We start from the raw sequence: 22817 nt of genomic DNA, 5'->3' as shown, positions 1-22817 counted from the left end.
TCAGACATAGTATAAGGTTTTTAGTTCTCAGGCAGATCAATTGGATCTTCTTTCCTTGGTTGAGGGCGGAGTGTTAAGGTTTGTTTTTCATCAGTATTTGTAATATTTGCTAAGTTTTTGGGCTTTGATTACCGTGTTGGAAGGTGCTCATCTGTACGATAGGACTTCTTAGTCCTAATAGGAATTTAGGAAGTTTGGGTAGAGTCAACTGGTTTGGCACTGGAAGCGGTAAGGAATGATTTTGAGGACGAGATCTAATTTAATTAGGGGAGAGTTGTAACACCCGTGTTCCATATTGGTTTAGGTTAATATTTATCAGGGACCAAAGATGGAGTTTTGGGAAAAACTTTGTGCCACGACGTGGTGAAAGGATGCCCACGGCGTGGCATGGAGTTAATGGAACGCGTGTTTTAATGAGTATCATGACGTGAGAATAGGTTGGCCTCGACGTGGCAGCTGTTCTGGCTCTAGCCCATAATTTTAGGGTTTCCTCCCATATTTAAGCAACATTTATAGAGGATTAGGGCATCCTCTTTATCCTCCGACCCTCTACTTCAAAAACCTAGCCTCCCTTAGAGGTTTTTGGTTCATTTTGGTATTCTTTGTGCCTAAAAGAAGAAGAAGAGGGTGTATTGGTGCATTGATCCAGCAAGCAAACTTCACCATCACCACCTTGAACATATTTTGGACCCTTGTCAGCATTCTAGTTCCATGCTTTCTATTTTGTGCTTCTAAATCTAGGGTTCTTGTCCTTTTTCTTCATTTTGTGAGAGTTTGAAGAAATGGATTCCATAAAGTTTGCAACTTTATGGATCCTAGAGGTCCATTTAAATTTATATGTTCCAGATCTAGTGTTTCGTGGTGTATTTAGCCTCATTCTCAAGTTTGATCCATTTCTCTTTGTTGGTTTCGACCTATTTTGGGTGAGACATGTATTCGACATGCATGTCCATAAAGCACATATTTTTATGGTGTGAAAGTCTTTTTGAAAGTTTGGTTGGGTGACTTGGTTGACTAAGAGCTTAATGGGCTAACTCTTGTCTTAAGATGTCATTAAGAACTTGGGGTTAGAATTTTTGGCTTCTTGGGATGACTTAAGGGATAAAGTTGAAAACTTTTTCCATTAAGACCTTGGGATGTACCAGACCCAAGCTTTGGAGCTATTGCAGTTGTTGGAAAATAGCTTAATATGTTAAGTTGTTCAGACCTGTCCGCATGGTGTGGCTCAGGTTTCCACGACATGGCGATTGGGTAAGGACTCGATTGTTTTTTCTTCACACTTCCACAGCGTGGCCAATGGAAGGCCACGATGTGGCGATTCATTGAGGTGATTCTTTGGGTTGTTGACTTCGAGCGTTGACCTTGGACCAATGACTTGTTGATCTAGCTTGACTTTAGGTCAGTATTGATGGATCTAGTGTGTAGACTAAGGTTGGACCTTGTATGTTTTTATATGAGTTTTGTAGCATCTATTGCGGGGCATTTGAGTTTTGGTTTAGTTTATCTCGTGAGCCAGGTGAGTCTTTTCTCTATACTATGTAGGGTGCTAGTTGTCTTTGTGATACTTTCATGGAAGACCCCGGGGGTAGCCCGTGGAATTTATATGAAAGTCCATGGGGATAGCCCATAGCACTTGGATGTTAGACCATGGAGGCAGCCCATGGCATTTCAACAAAAGACCATGGGAGTAGCCCATAGCACCTGGATGTTTGACCATGGGGGCTACCCATGGCATTTCAGGATAACACTATGGGGGTAGCCCATGACAATTGTATGTATGTTATGTAGTATTTTGGGGAACTCACTAAGCTTTGTGCTTACGGTTCGTGGTTTAAACATTTTTCACATACTTTCAGTTCCAAAGGCAAGGGCCCGGCTTGACTGCACAACATCCCCCGATGACTTTTTTCGTATTGATTACTTTTGATATACTCTGATATTTGAAAATACATATAGTACTGATTTGATTTGGAACCAAAGTGTGTATGGCTCGATGTTTTAAAATGAAAATTTGTATTGACATTTTTGGGATGTTACATGATGTCAGATTTGGACGTTCTCTATATACACGAGTTCAATTTTACGATTACTACGACTTTCGTTTAGATTACTTAGGGTAATAAACAACCTATCTCCAATTCACTATTTACGAAAGTCATTGTCGTATAGGTTAAACGCGAGACTTCGACGAATCATAACTTCTTCATACGAAGTCAGATTTAGGCATCCGTTATATCCACGAAACCCTCATTTCGACTACTTCAACTTTCATCAAGGATATTTTTCCTAATTAATATTTTATTTTTTTGATGTTTATGTTATTCCTATTTATTAAAAAAATATTCACTTAATATTATATACACAAATTCTCATAAATTCAGATAATTTCTTTCATTTATTCACAAAAGGATTACAATTGTTGACCGACTTCGATTTCATATTTCATCAATGCCTAGCGAGACACACGGGCGTTACAGGTAACTTGGAAAATTTCCAAGAAAAAGACGGTGGTTGATTCTACTTGTGAGTCAGAGTACACCGCACTAAGCACGGCGGCAAATGAAGCAATTTAGTTGAAGAATTTCATTGGAGATCTCGGAGTTGTTCCATCAATCCAAGAAGCCATTGAAATTTTATGCGACAATGAAGGTGCAGTTGATTTAACAAAAGAACCAAAGGATCATGGGAGGTCAAGGTACATTCTAAGAAAATACCATTACATCTGACGTAGAGTTGAATATGGCGACCTCATAGTGAATCGAGTATCATCAGAGAAAAATATAGCAGATCCTTTTACAAAGGAGTTAAGCAAGAGCAAACACTTCGAGCATGCAAGGAGCATTGGGCTAAGAGATGATCTTAGTCTTAGTGGTGAGTTGATAGTTTGAAACAATTTAACAAAATGAATTATAATTGTTTTTGGTGATTAAATAATAGAGTTATTTATGAGTTTGTGTATTACCATCTTCGGTTATTTATTTTTTTTTTTTTTCGTTTTGCATGCTTACTCCCTGAGTATTAAATTATTCAAAACATCACAGTCATTCATACTTTTGGGAAGTAAGTAATGATTTAAGATTGTCATGGATTTTTAGTAGATTGTTCATATTAATTGGATATATCATGGAGATTGATGTTATAATCATGAGTGCTTAAATTGGGATTTTAAGTATTTGTTAAACCCACGCTTATATATTACTTCATGGATTCAATCATGAGTAATTCTAGAATGATAATATATTCTATTCTTGAAACAAAGATGTATGAGTTATTGTTTGCAACTATATTGTGCATTGGTATTGCATTAACGCACCCGTAACTGGATGGTATAAAATATAGTTCCATGTATAGCATGATGAGTAAAAGTTATAATTATATAGTCAAAGTTTATTTGTTCCTTTTGTTTATTGAAGGAAAAACAATATCTTTAGGCCCCTTGGTGATTTGATGTTGACATTATAGTGTTGGGTCCAATCTAGGCTAAATTGATGTATTCAATTTTTAGTTTAATAAGGTCATCATAAATCGGGAATCAGGAAAAAAAATATTGGAGTCTGAGATTGATTTTTATCCATGTCTTGTATCCATACGATAACTTGTAGAATGAAGGAATGGTTGATTGCTTATCTTAGGGTCACTATCTGATTTAATTTAGGGTTCAACAGTGGCTTTGGAAATCACACTTTGTTAGTTAGTCAATGTCTATATTTGTAATTGAAGTTGATGACTTATACAAGTGGGAGACTGTTGGATTAAGGTATCCAATGTCACAAATAAATTAATATAACCTTATGGAATAAAAGCAAAGTCTTTTGGGTTGCCCTCAAGAACTGAAAATAGCTAGAAACAATTTTAGGAGAGAGAGGAAATAAATTTATTAATTTATTAGTTGGTTAATAAATTAATTGGAAATGGTTTAGAATTGACTTACAATTAATAAGAATTAATTGGATATTAATTTTTTATTAATAGAATTAATTGGAGGTGCTAGGGTTGAATTGTAATTGTTTAATAGTTTAGCAAGAAAGGCAATTCTAGAAACCTCCTAGATAGGACGATTTCTATGAGGTTTTAGAAGGGTTCTGGAAGCCTCCCATAGCTGATAAGGATAACCAATTTGAATAAGATAAAATTGGGATATTTTATTATTCAAATTAGGGTTTATCCTGGTGATCCACCAGATATAAATAGAGACCCTAAGCATCATATTTTCATCCTAACCTCTTGATTAGAAGAATCAAAAAATTCTTCTCCTCTCTCCTCTCTCTCATTTTCATTTCTAACATTCTAAGGCTTGGGGTGTGAGCCATTAGAGGCATGCACACTATTGGTACTAGCTTTCCAAGGAAGGCGTGAGGATCAAGAAGAGTTATATATGATTATAGCACAAGGTATGTATTCCAATCCATGTGATTTTCGATTATACCTAGATAGTTTAGTGTTTTCGTAGTATGATGCTATTATGAGAAGAGCCATAGATATATAGGTAACATGTGCCCATAAAATGGTTTTATGATTCCGCTGTGTATTTTATTTGTTTTGTAACCTAGAAAAACCATCATTTTACATATCTTACCTTATGATATAAACCATGATACTTTCATAGAAACAATAATATTTTCTCAAACAAATAACTATTGGATTTTAGTTCAAAAATAGTTTCATAAATTAGAAAAATATGGCAAACGGAAGACTTATGATTTTTGAAATAACATAAACATTTTATACCCACCATGGATCTTCTTGCAAGTTATAGAAAGATTTAAACACCAACCAAAGAAATGATGAAGAAATAACAACCTTTGTTGTTATTTGGGTCCTCTTGGGAGGCTTGGAAGTTGATGAAGAATGTGGGACCTTTAACACACCAACATGAAGCCAACTTGATGTAGATGCTAGTCCATAAACTCTTACACTCTTAAGTTTGATGTTTATAACCAAAGTATGAACTTTAAGAGAGTATAAATGCAAGTAATCTTCAAGTGTTCTTAACAAAACAAGAGAGAATGAGGAAGAACTTAGGAATTTCGAAATTTTCATGTAAAAAGGGACACACAACATGAAAGCCTCTAAGCTAGTTAAAGTGAAGACTTAATCTGAAGGTCCTTAACCATTAATCCATTTAGACAAGTTTGTCCCCCATGCTTTCTCCCATACCTATTACTTTTGAATAAATTAACATGAAAGCCATACTCTTGTCTTTTGACTCTTATTTTATAAAAATAATAAAAGGAAGAAGACAAAAGCTTTATATTTTATAAACCAAGTTTATAAAATATAAACTTTAACTTTTTGGTAAAAGAAAAAAGAATTTATCTAGTCCAAAATGTTGTGCATGACTTATTAATTCATACCATATGAATTATATATAATGTTACTTGCTAATGAAAATTATTATTTCCTAGAAATAAATAATTTCCAATTTAATTATAAGAGTTTATTGAATATTTATTAAATTCAATTTCTAATAAATAGTCAATTATATCAAATTGTTGTTAGTATGACCTATTAGTATCATATGTTAATTAGCAATATCACTTTAATATGATTCTTGAGCATACTAGATCTTTCAATAACTTACAATTAATTGCAGGAATTATAAATATTTATTAAGATCAAATCTTTATAAATATACAGTTGGCGCTTACTTGTTATTGGTGTGATCTTATAGGATCATATGTTATTAGAAAATATCATCCTAACATGATTCTTGAGCATATAGATCTAAAATATACCGCGTAATATTCATATATTAATATACTTAATTTTATATTAATATATTAATATTACCTCCATGTATCCTATTATAATCTTATCCCCATGCTCAAAGAATTATCTCACATCAAGTCTAGTGCATTGCATGGTATATATGATGGATTTATTTCTCAAGGCAAATGGAACATCATTCATGGTATCTAGCTCTCTATTGTGTTAGGCTTTTTGAGACGAGCTCAAAATGAAACCATGTGACATTAGCAAGAAACCTCTCTACGATTCATGCATCTTGATCTTTTTTAAAATTTAGTCATAATATACTTTAAGACTTAACCTTAACTTTCACCTTGATCTATCTCTATCCGTTTTGTAAAACTTGGCCAAATCAGTCGAGTACTCGGCCTCAACCTCTTACTGAGGCGAGTTAAGCCAACTCGGCTAAATAATTCAGAATCCGGTTAAACTCGGTCAAAATTGATCCAACTCAGTCAAACTCGGACCAATTCAGTCAAACTCAACCAACTTTGTCAAACTTGGCCAACTCAAACTCGGTCAAATGGTTAAAATTGACTTAAAAAGAGAAAAAAAAATCAATAATCAAGATTAATATGTATATTTTATAATTTATCTAACACACTAACCCTAAAACTAAAGTAAGATACCAAATAAATGAATTGTAGATGTTTTTTTCTCTCTCATTCTCATCTTCAAGATTTTAATGATTAAAATCTTTACTTTTTTGAACTAATTTAACATTCAAACATGTTTCTTTTTTATTGATTTCACATATTTTGATATAAATTTTAATAAACTTTTGATTTTTTCATATATATAATTTCCCCAAACTTAATTTCTTTATAAAATATCATACTCGAGTATTCCCCGAGTACTCACCGCCTAGGCCGAGTAATCACTACTCCCTAAACGAGTACTGAATAACGAGTTCTGCAACATTTATTTCTATAATTCCTTATTCCAAGAATATAAATGTCCTTTACTAAATCGTTCATTTAGAAATGCTTCCCGAGTCTAGACAGAAATGTCTTGCATAATCGAAATGTCGTTTCTCGTGCATTAAGTATGTTAGATACATACAAGATTATGAATATCATCGTGCTCCCACTAGTTTTCTTATAAACAAAAAAGTCATCTTTATTTTTGATGAAATCACACCTTGTGATTTTCTCATGAAAAACAAATATTTATATTTCGAGATGTTTGTTTTAAATCTATAAATAGATCTCTAAAGCTCATCCATAAATCGGATGCCCATTTCGGGTTTGATTTGAACGGAGATTGTCACAACTAGCATTTTAGCTAGGAAATTCTATTCCTGTGTGACCATTCAACTATTGTAAATCTTATACTCTTAGTAAATCTCACTCAATGCTCATATAGATTCATCAATTATGTTCCTCAAAGAGTCTGAAGCCCTAAGAACCATGGTTGAGTCCATATTGGACTAGGATTTCCTTATTGGGCCTAATGGACCAATAAGCACCCAATTCAACTTTATTGGACTTAGAAGCCCTAATTGGATCCTAATTGGAACCAATTCATAAATCTAAAACATTTTGGACCACTTGGGTCTAGAATGATTCATTCTAACCCTAATGGGCCTTATTGGGCCATAACTAATTCCATTTAACCTTAGTGAACCATAAGCCCATTCTTTTATTCTAATTGGGCCGTGAATGCTTCCAAGAGCCCAATGGGCCGAAAAACCTTATGTTTAGGATCCAAATGTCCTAGCTAAAATTAATGGGCCCAAACTACTCCACCATTTCTTCTTGGCCCAAAATCTCGGCCCATGTATAAAACAAAAAAAAGGAAAATAAGAGATTAAGGGGGGTTGACTTTGGGAGGTGTCACCTCCATTTTATACAACATATATCCATGCAAGGACCACCATGTATCTATACTAGTCACCTCATCTCTCTCTCCCCTCTCCTCTTCTACTCTCGGCCGAAGACAAACAAACACACACACACTACACCAAATTCTCTCAAACACTCTCAAGGATCATCCTACTCCTTCCATCAAAAATCTCGAAATTTGCTTGTGTTTCAAGAAGGTTTTCACAAGATAATCACCACTTCTTGGTAAGTCTTTACACATCCAAGTTTATAACTCCATTCCCATGTTAGATCACTCTTTTAAGAAAAGTTTTTGGTGATTTTGCTTCCTAGAACTTCTTAAGTTCAAAATCCACTCAAGAAAGCTTGCTAGGACCAAAAATCTTCTTCATTTCTTCTTCAAAACCAAACCATCAACGCAAAGGTGAGTTCATACCCCCTTGTTTTCGGTTTTCATACGATTTTTGGGGGAAAATGCAAGTAAAGTGTGTAGATCTATGTGTTATATGCATGTTTTGTGTGAATTCTTAGTTTATTTGGTAAAAATATGTTAGATCTTAGTGAATCTTGAAATTTTAAGTATGATGTAGCAAAGATCTAAAAACTACAACACTACATACATCATATTATCAAGCCAAAAGTGAACACATGTTTAAGATGCGAAAGAATTCAACAAAAACCTTGTTAAAGGTCAAAATTGTCAAGAAAACAAAAGATAAGGGTAAAAAGTGAAAATTCTGTTTTTAAAAGGGCCAAACAGGTCCTACATGTATAAAAATGTATTTTTATGCTAAACATACTTTTAAAAGGGTCAAAAATGCAATTTTAAGCTTATTGGGCCAAACTTTTGTGCCTCACGGCCTTTGGGCCCAATTTGCGAAAAAATGAAGATTTAAGGTTTAAAAATGTTATTTGGCCAAAGTTTGAGTCCTAAATGTAAATAAACCAAATTTAGAGGTGAAAATATCATTTATTTTCAAATTAGACCAAAAAAGTAAAGTTTTCCAAAAATCGGGCCGAAAGTGTAAACTTTTGCAAACAAGGGGCTGAAAATGTATTTTTCTGCAAAACAGGGTTCTAAATGTGAAAATACAACATTTTGGGTTAAAACCATAAATTTATAGACATTTGGGACGAAATTGCAAACTTTTATAAATTATGGACTAAAGCGTCATTTTTACAAAACTTTGGGCCTTAATTAAATTTTGGAGTATTATTGGTCAAAAATGTCATTTTTACAAAATGAAAGCTTTTTATCATCAATCTATTAAGCCTCGAACTAAAACAAACAACCGAATAAAACAAACGAACGAAATACGTCAAAAACTATTTATTGGGCCTAATATTCACATTACTTGGCCATTGGGCCCTAAGGGCCCAATTAAGTGTGTTTTGAGCCCAATGTTTTCCATGACATGTTTATAGGGTTTTGTGGCCCACTTACATGTTAATTTGGGCCTAATTTATGGATTACATGTTTACTAGGCTTTTGTGGCCCATTTACATGTCTATTGGGCCTAAATTACCCTCTTACATGTGATTGGGCCTTTGTAGCCAAATTTCGTACTAATAGGGCTTGGAATGGAAATTTCATGTGTTAGTAAGTCGTAACGATACCCTTATGTAATCATTAAACTTCGTAAATTTATTCATGTACCTTTCGAATACAAAGACATCTCACAAATACGTAAACATTAAACATAGTACAAAAAGAGGTTGAGAATCTAGTGAGACTTGTCGGTTGTCACCACTGAGTGTACAATCATAGCATGTAGTTATAATCAGAGTTTCCTGGTAGGAAAGCGGGAGTTTGTGTATAGATCTATACGGGGTGACCCCCCACGCCTTAGCTGTTCGCTACAGCTAGACTAGGCCAGTCTAGGGCGACAACATCCTTAGCAAGACCGGCATTTGGAAAAATACCAAGACGGGCGACCTAGTCATTATCATGCATGGTTATAACGGCTCATATATGGATTCAAAACAACTTATTTAACCATACAAGAATCTAGACATTGCTATAAAACATAAAATATCGGATATTCTGGGGGAAATTATTCATATACATTTATCATTTATTCACAATACCATGAAGCTAAACTACTCTTTTACAAGTTATAACTATGAAATTCGCACATGCATTTATACTTGAATTTCACAACATTTTCAGACATTTTACAGAAAATATCGGATTTTCTGGGTTTTTATGAAGAATACAAAGACTTTTACTCACCAACATTATATATGTTGATCATTTTCAAAATAACTTATATTCTCAGGTAATCGTTAAGCTGGAAGATATGCAAGTGTGCATGGTTTCGTTTTATGTAATAGCACTTATCGTACTTTTAACAATTTGAACTTATGTATTTTAACAATGTACTTGATGTGAACAATGCTAGTTGTGTTATGTAATGTTGGTGATGATCGTGTTATGATTCATGTATATTCATTGTGATGATTATTCAATTGTTAGTCACACAAGCCCCCGGACGTTTCTACCGTCTGGTTCGGGGGTGTGACAGAGATGACGAGCTCAAACTCGAAGAGGTAGTCCGCACAATGGGTCGAGATAAAGTGAAAAATAAAGGGTCTTCATCTAATGCATCAGAAGCCAAAAGAGGAGATGACGTGCAGAAGGTGACAAATAGTTTTGAAATATATAATTTGAATTTCGAAACTCGTTTGCAATTTGATAAGGAGAAATTAGACAATAAAGAAAAAGTGTGAGAATAGAAGCAAAAAGTGCGAGAAGAAAAAACCAAAAGGCTCGCAATATGGATTTTTTAACTCGAAATATCGACCACTTTCTGGAGACGAGCTTGCGATGGATTTTAGTGCGAAAGACGAAATTATGAAAAATATTTTAATTAGGCTTATTTTTTATTTTTTATTTGATTGTCATTTATAAATATATAATCATTTAATTAAATTAATGAAATGTCTCTTTTATTGTTTTGAATATTTATTTTAAATATTTTATAGTCATTAAATTGCATTTTAACATATATAAATAAAAAATAGAAAAAACAAGTGAGAGACAGTAAGGGTGACCATTTCTTATAAGTCAGACCGATCGGAATGGCATCAAACCCCACACTGCGGTAGGTGACGTTTCACCATGGTGGTGCAGTGACACGACAACGACCAGTTGTGCGGTGGTCCGATAAGTCCACCGCGCTAGACGTTCTTCGCGCATATTGTGTTGCTATGTTGCTTTCTTTGTGACCGTTATTCAACGAGATTTTTTATTTTTAAAATTTTTTTTATCTATTATAAATATATATTAACCCTTCATATTTCAAACCACAAAACATATATCAAACATGTATACTTTTTATACTTTTTATTCAAATATATCTTTTATCACAGTAATAATGTAATAATGTGTGGTAGTATAGTACCACACTACCGTGACACGCCCGAACTACAAGAGAAGATATAAAAAGAAAATAATGCTGTGACATAGTTTGATACGCTCTAGTTCGTTATCAACGTCAATTCATTCTTGGAATTGTGCACTTTTTCTTGTTCTGCTGACTTATTTAATTCATTATTAGAATATTAATCTTGTTTTTATCCTAAATAATTTCACAGAAACTAAATTATTGTCTGTTAATTTCACATCCAGATTTCATTTTTGTTTTTACTTAGCCCCACATATATTTCAATAATACAACTGAATATTATTTTCATATTTTATATTAAAATAATCCATATTTCAAAACGCTTATCACTGATATTTCAACAAATTTAATGAAAAATAAAGATCTTTTCAATCAATTTTTCTTTTATTTTTAAGATCGTTCTACCAGGTTCATTGTTAAGGTTCCATTATATAAATTTATAATCACAAAACAAACTTAATTATCAATATATAATCAGTAACAAGTAACCATTATTGATTTATTGCTTTGTAAAAAGATATTTACCGCTATGGAAAATCCGGTTCCGTTTTCTCGTCGATTTCTTCCCCTTAAGAACTCAAACAAACTGTCACAATATCAAACGAGATTTGTTTTAAATTTTTTTTTATCTTTATCCTTTTAATGCTAACTTTAATGATTATTAACTAACATGTCTTTATTATGTTGCCAAGTTAGTTTCAAGAATCAAGATACTAACATCTTGTTCTCAAAGTCTATTTAGATTTAGATTGTTGGGTATGGGTACTAGTTACCACGGTGCCACATCATCATCAAGCTTTTAACGCCGTTGTGGGGATGGTGTTTGTACATGAAAACGCAGTTGTGAGACCAAGAAAAAAGAAAAGCAGAGATGAAGAAGAGAGAAACGAACGTTGATGGGCGTTGGAGTGGCAATGGGAAAAAATGGGCATTAAAGGGGGTGGTGTTCTTTTCACTTTAATGGCGTTAACAGGAGGCCACATGTTGGTGATTTTAGTAATTTGAACTAACATGTGAGTTAAGGGCTTCATAGTACTCTAATATATGTACGGATTTGTGCGGAGTGCACGCATATATAAGATCGAATTAGAAGCCGGTTCGACAACAAGTCGAGGGTCCGGGGGCAAAGCCCCTTTGGCGGGGTCTAGGGGCAGCGCCCTTAGCGGGGTCCAAGAGGCAGAGCCCCTGGCTGGGGTCCCGCTGCCAGGTTAGCGGGGAGGGGGGGGGGTCGAGGGGCAGTGCCCCAAAAACTCTCCGAAATATATATATATATATATATATATATATATATATATATATATATATATATATATATATATATATATATATGGGAACATAGTGGGAAAAACGAATTCTTGAGGGTGATTATGGTAAAACTGACGAAATTCGTCAGTTTTGGAAACCCTAAATCCTCATTAAAATCTGAATTTCCTTGACTTGTTTCTAAAGCAACCCATGACGGCTAACCCTAATGAAACCCTAATCTCGTTTATTATACAAACGACTCTTCTCTTTGAGAAGAGGGACATGAAAATCATTAACTCTCTTTTTCTTCAAACGAACATAGAATCCTTATAGCAATTTGGCTTACGACTTCTGTGCCCAGATTTGTAAGTGTCATCTTGGATTATCCTAGGCTGAATGTTTTGCAACCCGTGCATAGGGTAGAAATATCAGTTCAGAAAGTGTTCACACGATCCAATAGGTATCCAGATCTCCAAAATAAAACCTTGTTCCTCCAACAATCGAACCAATATTCTTGTTTCTGGAGATGGGAGACTCAATCTGCGAGATGACCATGAAGTTTGCAAAGCTGGAGAAGTTCGAAGGCATCGATTTCAGGCGTTGGAAGAAGAAGATGCACTTCATGCTGACTACTCTGAAAGCAACATACATACTTACTACTCCAAGAGCACCAGATGTTGAGGAAAGTGCTACTGAGACAATTGAAGAGATAAGGAGGAGACAGAAGTGGGACAACAATGACTACATCTGCAAAAGTCACATTCTGAACGGTATGTCTGATGCTCTATTTGATATCCATAGTGAAGCCTTGTGTGCCAAGGAGTTGTGGGACACCCTTGAATTGAAATACATCATTGAGGACGCTTCTAGTAAGAAGTTTATGGTCAGTGATTTTAGTAATTATAAGATGGAAGATTCAAGGTATGTCACTGAACAATACAATGAACTCCTTGGCATATATGGTCAGTTTAAACTGCACCGTATGAATATGGATGAATCCATTGTTGTGTCAACCATCATTGACAAACTTCCTCCATCCTGGAAAGACTTCAAACATAACTTAAAACATAAAAATGATGAACTGTCTTTGGTTCAACTTGCGAGTCATATTCGTATTGAAGAATCTCTTGGTGCGAAGCAAAGTGACAAATCGGATAAACCCAAAGGAAAAGTTGCATCTGGACAGCCCTCGGTTCATATGGTTGAAAACAAACCAAGAAATCAGAACCACAAAGGACATGGAAAATCTAAGAAGGAACATGTCCCAAGAAACTCTAACAAAAAGAAAAAGGATATGGTTTGTTGAAGGTGCAATCAGGTTGGGCATTGAAAGTGTGATTGTCGTGTAAACTTAGGCAACAATGATGCTGGAAACAGTGGAGCCAATGGAAAGGTGAACGGGTCTTCGGCCCAAGTTAAAGGAGGTCAGTTTTTTACTAACTTTTATAATTCTAATCAGAATTATGTTTACTATGTTTCATTCATTTCTGAATCATTCTATGTACAGGATGATGATGTTGCTTGGTGGATCGACTCCAGGGCAACGAACCATGTATGCAAGTATAAACGTATGTTTGAAAAATTAGCTCCGCTTGAAGATGGGTCGGTGCTGAAAATGGGAGACGATTCTTTTATTCCTATTTGTGGTGATGGTTTCGTGTGTCTTGAATTTACTTCTAGAAAGACAATTAGGCTTTTTGATGTTTTGTTTGTTCCCAAGATTCGCAAAAATCTTGTTAGTTCTAGTTGTTTGAATTCTGTTGGTTTTAAACAAGTTATTGAGTCGGATAAGTTCATATTATCTAACGGTGGAATTTTTGTCGGCTTTGGATATTTAAATAATAGAATGTTTCGTTTGAATATTGTTGACAAATTATTACTTGTTCAAAATTCTGCATTTGTATCTTTTGCTTCTAATGTTGATAAATCTAGGCTTTAGCATATAATATTAGGTTATGTCAACTTTAGAAGGATGCATGAGATGTCAAAAGATGGATTCATTCCAGCCTTTGATATGACATCTGATAAATGTAAAACATGCATGCTTACAAAAGTAACAAAACAACCCTTTCCTAGTGCCACTAGAAATTCAGCTGTTTTGGAACTTGTACACAGTGACCTGTGTGATTTTCACTCCACTACTTCTTTGGGAAATAAAAAGTATGTAGTCACTTTCATTGATGACTACACTCGGTTTTGCTATATGTATTTGTTACATTTTAAGGACGAATCCTTAGATAAATTCAAAATATATAAAACCGAGGGAATTGCAATTGGGCAATCCAGTTAAATGTCTTAGGACTGATAGGGGAGGTGAATATATGAATCTCATATACTTCCAATCAGTGAGTATCATTCATGAGACCACGACACACTACTAGAAAAACAGCCTTTTATAACGAGAGACAGCACTCTTTTGCACGTCGTCTATTTACGACGGACATTTACAACGCGCAATTACGACACGCATTTACGACGCGCGTTTACGATACACATTGTGTGTCAAGGAAGGCCTTGTCATAAAGGAAGATGACACGCATTTGTGTGTCGTAACCTTACGACGCGCGTTTAGGACACGCATTGCGTATCACTAAAGCCCCTGTCATAAAATAAGATGACACGCATTTGCGTGTCATAAACTGTCACACCCCTGGCCAAGGCGGCGGAATACACCGGGCCGTGCGACTTAGTTCATGGATCACAAGCAAATTGAATATACATCACAAGTTACAACAATAACAACATAGCAGTTACATTACACTTTAAGGTTTGAATACAAGGTTCAGAATAAAAAATTCATAAATTTGCCATAACAGATAGGCCGATATAATAATAGCTAGATAAAACTAGGTCGCCTGAAATCCATGACTAATCTTCTGACTGATAGCTCGTTTGGTGATATCCTGAGAATACATGTATTTTCGAGGGTCAACACAAGGTTGGTGAGAGTTTACAGGTTTTCTGCTAACCGCAGTAATGATACTTTAAAAGACTAAAAAGTATTCTTTTTGTAGTTTGAACCATGTTTGATAAAAGAGAAATCGTAAGCAAATTCATACTTAAAATATTTGATAGACAGAGGAATCATAAGTAAATCCGTACTTAAAATGTTTGGTAATCAGTGAAACCATGAGTAAATCCATTCTCAAACTGTTTAGTATTCAGAGAAACCGTGAGTAAATCCATACTCAAAATGTTTGGTAATCGGAGAAACCGTGAGTAAATCTATACTCAAATGTTTGGTGATCAGAGAACCGTAAGTAAATCCATACTCAAAATGTTTAGTAATCAGAGAAACTGTGAGTAAATCCATACTCAAAATGTTTGGTAATCAGAGAAACTGTGAGTAAATCCATACTGAAAATGTTTGGTACTTAGACAACCGTGAGTAAATCCATACTTAAAATGTTTGATAATCAGAGAAACCGGATCTGTGGTTTCTAGATTATAAGATCTAGTTAACGCTTATAGTGAGTCCTATAAACGAGCTATGTGACTGTACCTACCCCTACGACGCTTCATTGGACGTCGTAAAACTGTTTTAGATATTTATCACCCGCTTCGATTGATCGGTCGAGGTTGTAGCTAGCAACCACGGGTGGGGGTGTCAACCCGTATAGATCTATACATACGTATCTCAGCTCCGAAGATTAACGGTTATAGTGGTGTGGGTCTTCTAAGTGTTTGTTTGCACTTAGGGTAATGAATAATGTCTCACTCATAAGGCCCTTAACTAGAGTTTGTCATGAAAAGCCGGTTATACTCGATAAGAAAATCCATAAAAATGTGTAATGCTCGTTCAAATAAGTGGTAAATCTCATGGTAGTGTACACAATAAATAAATGATTTCAAGACAAGAGTTTGATAACTCATATGTGTATGTTTGATATGCGCTTGAAATACTACAAATGTGGTAACTTTTTATGACATAAGTTTTATAACATATCTTTTCATAAAATCATGATATTTTGTATGCAGAAATCATTTGTTATCTCGACTAGTTGTATTATTTAAAAGCAAATGTAACATATTTACATCAAACATATTTATTTATTAGTTTATTTGTATATGAAGTATTATTTAATAAAATAATATTTATAAACTAGTTTTGAAATCGGTAAGTGTTTGTCAAGATCAATAAATATATATATAACACATGTATTCTCCCCCAAAGCGTAAAAATATTAAAAGGGGGTCGTAAACACTCACCCTTGAAGCGTGAACGAGGCTCGAGAGTGAATTTGTCGTGAAAGTCGTTTCGTGACGTCACATGCCCTTAAAACGAATCACCGGTTCTATTTATATTACCTAATAAACCAAAAGGGTAGCTTTGGTATTATTATTAAGCATAGGGTGGTCTTTTTTTTAAAATAAATAAACTCTAGGGATTGATTTTTGCCAAAATCATACTCCAGGGACTGATCTTGCAGACAGTGCTTAAACCAGGGGCTAAACATGTACATTTGAAGCTGATTTAGAGCTTCAGGACCGAACTTGTTAAGGCTTCTGGAGGAGGGGCCTAATCTGTTAAATTTTAATGGGACTTTGACCTTTATTGTTGACTTATTTCACAGAAGGGGCTAAGTCGTAACATTTGGAAACCACAGGGTTTAAATTAAGTAAAGTATAATGGAGTTTGAACAGATCGTCTTCCTCATCTGGACGTGATTCACAGACGAATGGAGGAAAACGAGACCCATCTGCCGGGTCTCTTGGCCTTGGTTGTTCGTAAGGGCTAAAACATGAATGATGGTGATGGAGAAAGGGCTTACAGTGGGTAGGCGGTTCACGGTGGTGCAATGCTGTTTTTATGGTGGGGATATTGTGGAACTTCAAATCGGGATTCCTATTTCACCAACGATTTGAGCTTTTAAGATAAGGAATGGAAAGAGATTTATCAGATAAGTTAAAGGGATAACATTTGAGGGGTAAGTCAAATTGGCTTTCTAAGATTCGTTTTTGCATCAGTTATCAATGGAGGAAAAAGGATTAAGTCATATGCAAACTGCATAATGCATTCGTATGCAGTGAGGAAGAAGACACAATCTTCCTAGTTTCGGCATAAATGGTCCTTGTAATTTGGCACTCTAACCAATCCCACCTAATCTCATATATTGTCACCAAATTAGTTTCAGGAAATTACAAATCTGCCCCTAAGACTAATATGGCTGTCATGTGAAAGAAATTTATTTAAATAAACATCGTATTATTACTTTTATTTTATTTATTCATGGTTGTTATGTTTATTTAAGTATTATTTTCTATTATTCTTTTAGATAAATTAAAGGGTACATGGCGAATAATAATTTTAAGTTCAACGGCTCCGAAACCCGAACAAATTTATTTATTTATTTATTTTTTCGAGTTTGTAAATATTTTGTTAAAAATATTTTAACTATAGCATTGTGTATATTAGACTTTAGTATGAGTCCAAACGCTTTCGAAATTTTCATTTGATGTGCGCAAGGGCCTCAACTGATCAATTCGGTTTATGAAATCGGATAAAGGTAGTGTTATACCGGTGTGGTTTCTTAAAATGGTCATATCTTTTGCACACGGACTCTGTTTTTGGCGTCGTTTATATATTCGCGATCAAGAAAACATGTACTACGAGTCTAGAATGTTTTCTTTGTTTATAGACGCTTAATACAATATTTCAGTTTTTCCGTCGTTAACCAGAGTTACAGTTTGCGTTTTAAGTTTCGATCAATATTTTCTATAATTTGAGATAAGATATAATTTCATATATTATTTTATTTGAAATGACACTATATTTCAACTAAAATATGCATTAAAATTCAATCGGTCAAGATACAAAAGGGTCTGCGGTGAACTGACCGTTTATAGATTCAGACCTAAATTCTGGGATGTCACATAAACTTCAACAACCATTTACGATATACATTTACGACACATCTTTACTATACTCATTTACGCATAATACAAAAATATGGAAACAAATATATATCAAAACAATCAATTTCATCCAATAACATCATGTCAAAAATTGTAATACATTGGTATTAAGGGGATTTGATTGTACATTGCTATTAAGAGGTTTTCACTAACTATATAACCTAATACTACATTGCTATTAAGGAACATCTTCTTGTTTCTACTTCTTATTGTTATGCTTCTTCTGTTTCCACATGATACCTATTTTCATCATCAACACATTAGTATTCAAAAAGGCTTCAAGCACCATCAATCTATGTTATAAAATATTAAAATTTAATACACATGTAGTAAAATACCATTTGCCAAGAATCCAGGCTTCAATACAGCCCATACCTGTATAAAATATTAAAACAAGAAGCATGTAAGATTTTTCAGCTTTTTAGACACCTCCAATCCACTGTAAAATATAAATACACCCAAAATAAATAAATAAATAAATATAAAAACACAGTTGAGGATTCATGATGAAATAATAATTGAACACTTTGTAAACAGACTGAATGATGTTTCTTCTCCTCTGCATGAGTAAGTTCTCTTTTGACAATCTCCTTTGACAATTTCCTTTCTAAGAGAATAACCTGAATGCAGGAACTTTGAGAGGTTGCAGGGTATGGAAGGAGGTTGCTAGAGCTGTCAAAAGCTGCACAGGGCAAATCGGTAACTTAACATTCAATACAATACAAGATGATATGATAGAGAAAAGAGAAAAGTGAATACCCACCTGAAAGTTTGCACCTTCAAAAACCGGATCAAGGGTACTAAGGTCAAGCAGCCAATCAATGAATAACCTTAAATAATACGGTCTGGGGTTGAATGATGTTTTCTTCTCCTCTGCATCCTTTTAAATGAATCTCACAATCACTGCTAACACCTGTTGCAAAAAATGCCAAATAATCTACAGCTCAACATATACAACTAATCACATGTCTTGATTGTAATTCGCAATTCTAACCTTTGATAGAAGAGACAGCTTGCTTACTCCATGGTCAAGAGAGGAGAACTAGCCATACAAAGAAGAAGCAATTATGTTGATGAAAAGCATATATAAACAAAATACATTATAACAGATAATTGTTATGTTTATTTTTGGAAGACTTTCCTGCTCAACATCAACCAACACATTCAAACAAAATTGTTATATTTATTATTGGAAAAAAAACTTAAATGAATTCATCTTGCCTAAAAACATTATCAATTGCATGGTAAAATTGCTCTTTAACACTATCTACTGCACAAAAGATAGTAAGAACTTGCACCAAATGAAAACAGTAAAAAAGTGCTTCAGTGTTTTTACTTTTTAGGCCAATAAATAATCAAAAGGTGTAAAATTAAAATATACCTTGGTTTTTGCAGCTAGATATGCATGTTCAAGGCTTTTTCTTTGTTCGTTATCTTGTAAAAATTCTTCATGTGGGTCAATTGCTTTCTCATGCCTACCACATTACCAAAACTGTAAGCCCAAATTTAATATTTTTTATTAAAGAGAGAGGGGGGGGGGGGGGGGGAGAGAGATAGAGAGAACTTTTCTTTTTCTATCCACATAAACTAATTTACAATCAAAAAGAAATTCTTACCTTTTCAAGTTCTTCGCATGTTCCCTCAAAATGGCAATAGCGGGTCCTAGTGCATCCTTAAAAGAACAAGATATATATATATATATATATATATATATATATATATATATATATACACAAAACAAGTAAGATGTAATGAGATTATAGATTACATGGTAAGTAAAAATGGAGTTTAACAAGTTTATAATTAATTAACTTGTAAGCAGATAAAAGACCCCTAGCCACATTTATAAAGTATTCTTCATGAGTCTCTAATTCATCACTTGAGTATGTCGAATAAAACAGGGTATTTTTCAGTAAGAGAATTTATATATACACTTGAATATGGACATAATTAGAAATTACATACTTGACCTTCTTTTCCTTTTCCTCCATAAAAGAATACTGGAAATCCCAAGCAGCTTCTAGAAACTCAACAAATGCATTACAAGTATCTGCTTCTACTCTATACAAAATAATTGTTTTCGAGAGTTCATCCTCTCATGACATGAATCATGATCATGAAATTTAGATTAGGGTTTATAACATGGAATTGTAAAGTGTCATGAAATTATCTTAAGTTTTTTAAACCTTAAATTGTATCGGGACCAAGACATTCCAACCTTTGACTTGAAGTGTACAAGAAGTTGATTATTAGCATAATCAAAATGTTCCCTTTCTTCTGTGTCATTTTGAAGACGACCATTTGCAACAGCCAACAAGTTGTTGACCTAAGACATGGAGTTACTTTCAAACAATCACACTGACATATATATATATATATATATATATATATATATATATATATATATATATATATATGATGCTCATTAATAAGAAGGCTGAAGGCACCTTCTTTAATTCACTTTCAAGTTTGTCTCTTTGCTTTTCAAGTTCATTAATTTCAGCTCCCAACTCCTGGAAATTGCAATGACATTTTCAGTATTCTTGAAGTGGTTCATAATATGAGAATTTGAAAGGTCATACCTTCTCAATTTGGGTGACTTCACTAGTTTTGGCTACACGAAAAGAAAGGGCTTCTTCTTTTTGTTGCCTGATAACAAAATAGTGGTAGATATATCATAAGGTTTAAATGAATTTAACATTGTTAGAAATAAAATAAAAGTTTTTATGTATCATTTTCAGACAACAATAAGAGAGAGATCAAAAATCTACTGTAAGTAACTTGAGTTCGCTGCACAATGCAACCGAATCAAAGATATTTTATATATGAGAAAAGCATGAAAACAAAAAAAAAGTATAAGTGGATGAAATTTCACAAGTTAACATCAGTAGTGTGTTGACTGTACAAATAAATAAATACAAAGAGAAAAGAAGTGAGATAACTAATTACTTTTGGCTTAATCTATAACCTTTAAACTCGATATTGTTAGTTTTCCCAATAACTTTGACCAAGAACAGAAATCAAAACATGAGCTCAATACAGTTATCCATATGACTCATATGTTTGTAATGTGAGCACCAAAGTCTTCTATCTTGTTGAGAGGGATTGTAAAATACTCACCTACCTCGATCAAATGAAGAGCCACTATTAATAACCTAAACATCTTCCAAAGAACCCAGAAACAGAGGCTTTTTCTGGGTTTAAGGAGAGAAATCCCTAGAAGAAATTGTAGAAGATTTCAATTCAATATTGATATGGCGATGTTAGGATGAGAGAGGAGAAAAGAGAGCACAATCGAGATTTATATACGTAAATGGAAATATTCTCACCTGAACATCGGGAATCACTCTAACTTCAGCATTCGCATTGTCGGTTCCTATTTCAACCTGCTTCAGAAGGTGGTGATGGACTTACGAACGGTGGTGAGTGGTTGTTGTGTGGTTGCAGACGTAATGATGGTAAAGGGGGATTTATGGAGAACAGATGAGAAACCTGGTGGAGAATTGGATGGAATTGAATTCGAAGCCATAATTGCCAAAATCAATGAGTCTTTCAGTAGATGGTGATGAAGAAGAAGACCAATCGAAAGGACCGATGAAAGAAACAACACCTAGGTAGAAGGATGACCGGAAAAAGGCATGCGAGCATCTGCAAAATCTAGAAATTTAAATTAGGGCTATAAATCATACAAATCGAGATATGGAGTGAGGTTTAGAGAGTGAAAATTACACTTGTTGCAAGAAATACAGGTGGATAAATAGAAGATTATGAGATGTTCTGGTATGCAAAGTCGGCGGTGTGCTTATCAAAAGCTTTGAGAAGCATCTGAGTCGGTGTTCTTATCAAAAGCTTTGAGAATCTTTGAGAAGCATGATAAGTCGTAACAACGATAGGTGTATTCTTCATGTTTCTTCTCTTTTCGTCTCTGTCTCAGAGGGAGACTAGGGCCTGAAATTTCTTGATCTTCAGAGTGACACTAGAGTAGAGATCCGATGAGACGATTAACAAGTAAGGTCAGGAGTAGCGGAGAAGCAGATCAGAGAGGAGGGAGAGAGGAGAATCGATTGCGACGATGAAAGATAGAAACAAGGTAGAAAAGAACAAGGCGGGTTTTGAAAATTTTGGGGATTTCATTTTCCCCCGTATCTACTAAACGCGCGTTCATTAAAATTATAAAGCAACACTTTTAGAGGACGCGCATTTAAGATACAGCGCCCTCCGTGTTTTTAATTTTTTTTCTTATGACACTAATTTCAGGGCACGCAATAATGCGTGACCTAAATCCTTATATTTTTTTGAAGAGATGACACTTTTTTAATGTCACTCTCTTTTTTGTAACATAAATCAATGAGTGTCGTGGTTTGCGCGTCGTAAAAGGGTCTTTTTCTTGTAGTGACACCTTACACACCCCAACCGAATGGTATTGTTGAATGCAAAAATGAAGTATTAAAGGAAATGGTAAATTCGATGTTGTCATACTCGGGATTGAGTGATGGATTATGGGGAGAGGCCATGTTAACGGCCTACTATATATTAAATAGGGTTCCAAATAAAAGGAACAAAACAGTCCTATATGAACTTTGGTTCAACAAAAAGCCGAATCTAAGTTATTTTCGGGTTTGGGGATGTCGAGCAGTTGTAAAACTCACCGAGCCCAAAAAGAAAATTTTGGTGGAAT

General features: G+C 34.4%; 2 long non-coding RNA genes across 2 annotated transcripts; both read right to left on the bottom strand.

Moving 5' to 3' along the window:
• Positions 1-15042: 15042 nt before the first annotated feature.
• Positions 15043-17054, bottom strand: LOC145103888 (uncharacterized). The gene is made up of 3 exons (XR_013706921.1): positions 16996-17054; positions 16433-16531; positions 15043-15126 (listed from the first exon to the last, which is right to left on the bottom strand). It is a non-coding gene; the product is annotated as an uncharacterized LOC145103888 (long non-coding RNA).
• Positions 17055-18918: 1864 nt separating this feature from the next.
• LOC145105405 (uncharacterized) lies at positions 18919-19596 on the bottom strand. The gene is made up of 3 exons (XR_013707302.1): positions 19521-19596; positions 19134-19181; positions 18919-19052 (listed from the first exon to the last, which is right to left on the bottom strand). It is a non-coding gene; the product is annotated as an uncharacterized LOC145105405 (long non-coding RNA).
• Positions 19597-22817: the final 3221 nt, after the last annotated feature.

This window comes from Lactuca virosa, chromosome 4 (assembly GCF_052849685.1).
Source record: "Lactuca virosa cultivar CGN04683 chromosome 4, Lactuca_virosa_CGN04683_v6, whole genome shotgun sequence".
NCBI classification, from domain to species: Eukaryota; Viridiplantae; Streptophyta; class Magnoliopsida; order Asterales; family Asteraceae; genus Lactuca; species Lactuca virosa.
Note: the sequence above shows the minus strand (reverse complement) of the source record. Positions and strands in the feature narration are given on the sequence as shown.